Genomic DNA, 5,950 nt, shown 5'->3' on the forward strand with positions numbered 1-5,950 from the left:
AAGCTGCTCTGATTGCATCAGGGGTGGTGCGATGGGCGGAAGCCTGCCTGGTCAACTTCCTTCTATGGCCCTGCAGTGCCTTGTGGGACGTCTCTGCAGAGTCCCCCACGCTTCATGGACTATCCTTTGCTAATCACTCCTCCCTCAGGAGATGCCGTGGAGCACTCCCTCCTGCAGGACCCAGGCATCTCAAGCCTGGCTTAAGCAGGAGCAGATGCTCTGTGACGGATGGGTTTCTGCATGTGGTCCAGAAAGGGCGCCCCCTGGAGAGGAGGTGTAAAGTGGTGCCTCAGGCCCTGCCTGACTGCAAAGCCAGCCGCCAAGACAAAAACGCCCGTGGTTTTTCCCGTGGCTCATCTCCCACGGCCTGCATTGCTGCAACTCCTTCGCCTTCCCTGCCTCTGACCCAGGTGCAGGAGAGCCCTGTGCTGTGAACAGCTGGCTCTCAGGTCATCAGTCTTCTGTCAGGGGCACGGTGACTTATAATTATTGTTTTTCCACCACTGTCTCAGCAGCGCCTTATGGGCAGGCAGCCTGATTGCTGTTTTCAGGACTGAGACACAGGCCAGCCCCATCCTGTGTGGCCTCTCTACTTCTTTGCTCCCCCATTGGCTGCAGGAGAAGCCCATGCAGTAACTTAAGCTGCTCAGGTGATAGGCCAGATTTCACCCCACTTCGGGCTCGCAGGATTGCGCTATACAGGTCTTTATCCCATGCCTCTGGCCAGACCAGGAAGTGAGGTCCATCTACCTCTGCCTCTCCCCATGAAGCAGTGGGGACAAGCCCAGAAGGCTCCTGTTGCCAGGCCCACTGGCTTTGGCAGCAGCACATTGACTCCTTGCAAGCACTGCCCCTGGAGCTGAATCAGGAGATCTAGCGCCATGTTTGCTACTTCCTACTATTAGTTTTCTCCTCCACTATTCTTGCCCTTTACAGCTTGACAGCGTCTGTACTTTTGTTTTTGGTACCCACTTCAAATTAGTGGTTTAAGAAAAGCTAGCCTGGGCCGTCCCCAGAGAGGCAGTGTCTTCCTCTCATGCCTATAGGGTAGGAGGGTGGAGGCAAGGACAGGGTGAATGAATTTGATGTCAGTAGGGGATTTGTTTTGCACTCATTTGTTCCACAAGTATTTGTTCAGCACCTGTTATGGACCAGCCTCTGATTTAGGTGCTGAGAAGATAGTGAGAAACAAAATAGGGCCACTTACCTGTTCTCTTCCCCACCCACTGGCTGGTGAAGTCTTGCCCCAGATGGACGGATTTTCCAGGTTGACTTCCATACATGTGGCTTTGGCTGGATGTTTATCTCAGCCAGAACAGCTGTCCTGACATTTGCTGCTTTCCCCTTGAGCTTGCTTCACCTTTCAAGCTTAGCACCTAGAGTCTTCAGGGCCGCCTTCTCCAGAGGCCAGCCTGGGAGCTGATATTCTTCCCCTCTCAAATCCTGTCCTGATGTCTAACCTGACTTGTTTTCAACCCCTTGTCCTAGACGCAAAAGAAGTGGCTGCTTTTTAGTTCCAAGAGTTGAATTCTTTTGATAATATAATCAGACAAAATTTCTGGAATAACTCAATTGCCTTTGTATAAATTGGCTTCGTTTGATGAGGAAATTGAGTGTTAACTAAAGCCACCTTCTCTGGAGAAAGGAAGGCTTAATCTGGAGAAGAGCAAGTTTCCACTTCTTACTTAGACTGTTTAAGGAACCAGAACTGGGTCGCTGTTGTTTGCCCCGCTTTCTCATGCGGGAACCACTGTCCCCTTCTGTATCCTCTGTCTCCCTGTCTGTCTGTCTCTTTGACCAAGCCTGACTCTCTCCATGCTCCCAGCAGTAGGAACACACACGTGGGACGTCACAGAGCTGCCTGATCATCCCATGACCTCTGTGCATGTTTGCAGGACTCTGTTTTAAGCAGCGTGGGTTCTGAGCTCCTTTGCAGACCCCCACCCCCACACCCCCAAGATGCTGGTGATCTGATTCTAGCCAGTGGAGCAGCTGAGGCTCTTGCTTATTCCTCAGGAGTTGCATCTCTTTGTATTTTGAGTGATTGGTTTTAGACATTTAGCCTTAGGACTTGGCATTTCAGAATGTCAGGTCTCTGCATAGTTTAACTTATCTACATCCTAGTTGACCTTTAATCAATAAAAGATGGTCTTGGCTTCACCATGGGGCAGATCCTGATTTACAAGACTGCTTTCTTTACCGAGGCTCAGGGGTAGAATGATGCCTTTCCACTTTGATCAGTCAAGAGCAGTCATCTCAACTTGCTCTGACTCAAGAGTCCTTGGGGGTGCGGTGGAGGGAGGGAGAAGATACGGGGGTTTAAAAAACACAAGTGCATATGCTCCATCCATCAGATCTTCACCTTAGCCAAACGTCCTATGTGAGTTTTTCTGTATGTAAAATAGATGTGTGTGTGTGTGTGTATAAACATCTTTCTCAGGGAACCGTAAGGAGATTTGACACTGTTTGTGATTTCTCATGGAAATCTTAAACAAGAAGGCAACTGTGCCTAGGCAGGCAGCACATGTTAGCCCCATCTGGGGCTCTTAGCACATACTAGCAACGAGAACTAACACTTATTAAACACTTACTGGATGTTTTCTCTCACTTGAAAGGCTCCTAATTCGTTTGTATTTTTATCCTGCATATTGACAAGTAGGTCACCCCGGAGGGCATGGCAGCGGAAGGGTTTGCACTCAGGCCAGACTTGGGCATCAAAGCTCTGTAACTCCCAGCCCGTGCTGCCAGAGCTGTTGAAATGATTCTTCCAGTGGAAACTTTTTTTTCCTTCCCTTTCTGACAGAAACATTTCTCCTTAAGATGGGTCAGAGGCCCATATACAAGCCCGTGGATCTGCAAAGCCCACATTCTTTCCACTTCACTAGGCTGCCTGCAAAGCCCGGGATCCATAGCTGTCTCTCAGAATGTTCGGGAAAAATGTCATTCTCTTGTCTCAAAAGTACCTCTGCCTTGGTGGCTGTTGAATGAGGACACTTTTCACTAAATCACAGTTCCTTTGAAACTTTCCCCCCTGCTGACCCATGGTGATTGTTTTCCAAAAAAAAAAAAAAAAAGACGAATGTTTATTAAGCACTGACTATGTGTAACGTTATTTCCAGTGTAGGAACGGTGAAGTAGGAATAATGATTCCCATATGATATATAGTTGAAGAAGTGGAGGCAAGGGTACTCTCTTTTTTGTGTATGGAGGCTCAAAATCCAGTAAGAAAAATCAACAGGCTGGTGACTAGGAAGCTTAGCTAGAGGACGGTAGTGTTAGGAGGGCCATAGAGCATCAAAGCAAACTACAATGCTTCATTTTACAGGTCAGGAAACTGCATGTAGTCCCAGAGATGAGATGGGTCGTAATATTATTTTATATTAGTCACTATCACAAAGAAGATAGGAGCCGAGAGGAAACCAGACAGAAACTCCTTATACTGTGTGTTAGGGTGTTTCGACCTTGGCGCTACTGACAGTTAAGATGGAATAATTCTTTGTTTTAGGAGGCCGTCCTGTGCATGATAGGGTGTTTATCAGCATCCCTGACTTCTACTCACCAAATGCCAGTAGCAGTCCTCTCCCCAGTGGTGGTAACCAAAACTATCTTCAGACATTGCTAAGTGTTCTCTAGGGGACAAAATCACCCCCAGGAGCATTGAACAGCGTGACTCTCCCTTGCAGTTTGGGAGGGAAATTGTTTTTGCGTGCACAGGAGAGAAAGCCTTTCCTCCCATCCCCCCAGCCCTCTTGGGAGAGCTTTGCTGGAGTCCCAGACCTCAGCCTGGAGAGAACAGCTCTCAGGGAAGGTGCCAGAGGGAACACAGCATGAAAGCCAGACCTAGGAGGTACACAGCAGTGCCCTCACTTCACAGATGAAGACTGAGGCATTCAGAGGGTTGAACACACTCCCCATAGAGCCAAGTATGATTCCTCTTACACTCATCAGAGGGAGCCCCATACAGTACCCAGTTTGTGCTCTGGGCCATGAACAGTGCCAGAGGCCTTGTCCTATGTACTCATTGTTAATTATAAGACAAATGCACTGGAAAGTTAGATCTGGTCCCTGCCCTGAAACTTACTTGCTGTGGGCCCTGGAGCAGTTTGCTCTCTTTTGGGGGAGCTGTGTCTCCTCATTCATAAAATGAGGACGTTGGACTGGACCAGTGCTGAGCCATCTTCCCACTGTCCCCATCCGCCTCCTCACATCCCCAACCTTGAGAATCAAACAGGGCAAATAAAGCCTGTAAAAAAAAAAAAATGTTTACCGGTCATATTTATTTCAATTTAAAAATGAGAGTAGCTTTATTGAGTCTTATGGAGGAAAATGTATATTCCTTTTTTTTATTTTTTTTATTAGTTTCAGGTATACGGAACAATGTAATAGACATTTATAATTTACATCCCTCACACAGTGATAACCCCCTCCCCCCCATCCACTACCCCTCTGACATCGCACACAGCCATTACATTTCCACTGTCTCTATTCCTAATGCTGTACTCCGCTTCTTGTAACTATATATAGTATATTCTTTTTTTTTAATGTGCATTTTTTTATTGTTACCTTCAGGTGTACAAAACAACGTCGTGATTAGACATTTACACGCCTCACAAAGTGATAACCTCAACAAGTCTATTACCCATCTGACACGGTACATGGTTATTATAATGCCATTGACTATATTCCCTATGTTGTACTTTACATCCTGTGACTATATATTTTGACACTATAGGTGACAGTCAATATTATTTTATATTAGTTTTAGGTGCACAGCATAGTGGTGAGGAATTTATACAATCTATGAAGTGATCCCCCCGTAAGTCTAGTGCCCATCTGACACTATACATAGATTTTACCACATTATTGGCTATATTCTTCATACGGTATTTCACCTCCCCATGACTCTTTTGTAACTATCAATTTGTACTTCCAAATCCTTTCACCTTTCTCACCCATCCCTCAACCCCCTCCCATCTAGAAAATGTATATTCTTAAAACTCCGAACGACCTGTTCCAGTAACAGGAATGATATTCATAAAAATGACTTTAGCCACTAAAATGTTAATAACTGAGCCTTTTTGAGGAGAAACAACAAGGACGTACGTAGGTTTCTAACTTTATCTCCTAAAATTATACTGTGAGCCATACGGCAAAATGAGATAGGCCACAGCTTAAGTATCACTGGGCATAGTCTGAACAATCTCTTAGGTCTGATGCAGTGTTTGTAATTTTGTGTACAAGGAAAGTGTCCCGTTGTGGCAAGTCACCAGGCTCCACCAAAGCTGAATGTTGTCCAGAGGCTCCCACAGAATATGGTGGAGGGACTTTGGGATAAGACCAAAGTCGGTTCTTTAAGAGAGTAGCCAGAGAATCACATTTGCGGAACCTTCCGAGAAGCAGAATCACAGTTTTGGAAGTGTCCAAGGGCTTTACAGTCAGAGCCCTTGGGTTTTAGAATCAGACTTGGTTTCAAATCACTGCTTCAGTAACCTGGTTAAGTTACTTCTTTTAGCTTCTTTATCTGTGAAACTTGAGATGATAATACCCACCTCTCAGGTTTGTATTAGGAGTAAGCAAAGCAAGTGGGGGTTGGGAGAGTGTCTGAAGATGAAACCAGAAAGATAGGGCCTGATCGTGAAGAGTTTATGTACGGTGCTAAAGAGTTTGAACTTGACTCTGAGAACAAGGGAGCCCGTGAAAGCCTCTAGGCAAAAGTGACATGATAGAACTTGTGTGCTGGAAAGATAACTGGTGGCACTGTAGACAATGAAATGGAGAAACCTGAGACTTTGGTGGTTGTGACAGAGCTAGAACGTATGGGGAGGATATTTTGAAAGTAGACTTGATAGAATATGGTGGGTATTGAGATGGGAGAGAGAGGGTACAGTCAGAAACGGCAACTTGCCTATGTATCGCTGTTAAAATGCTTTCCCGTAAGCCTTCTTACCTG

The sequence above is a fragment of the Rhinolophus sinicus genome, chromosome 12 (genome assembly GCF_057876585.1).
Source record: "Rhinolophus sinicus isolate RSI-liver-muscle chromosome 12, RSI-T2T, whole genome shotgun sequence".
NCBI classification, from domain to species: domain Eukaryota; kingdom Metazoa; phylum Chordata; class Mammalia; order Chiroptera; family Rhinolophidae; genus Rhinolophus; species Rhinolophus sinicus.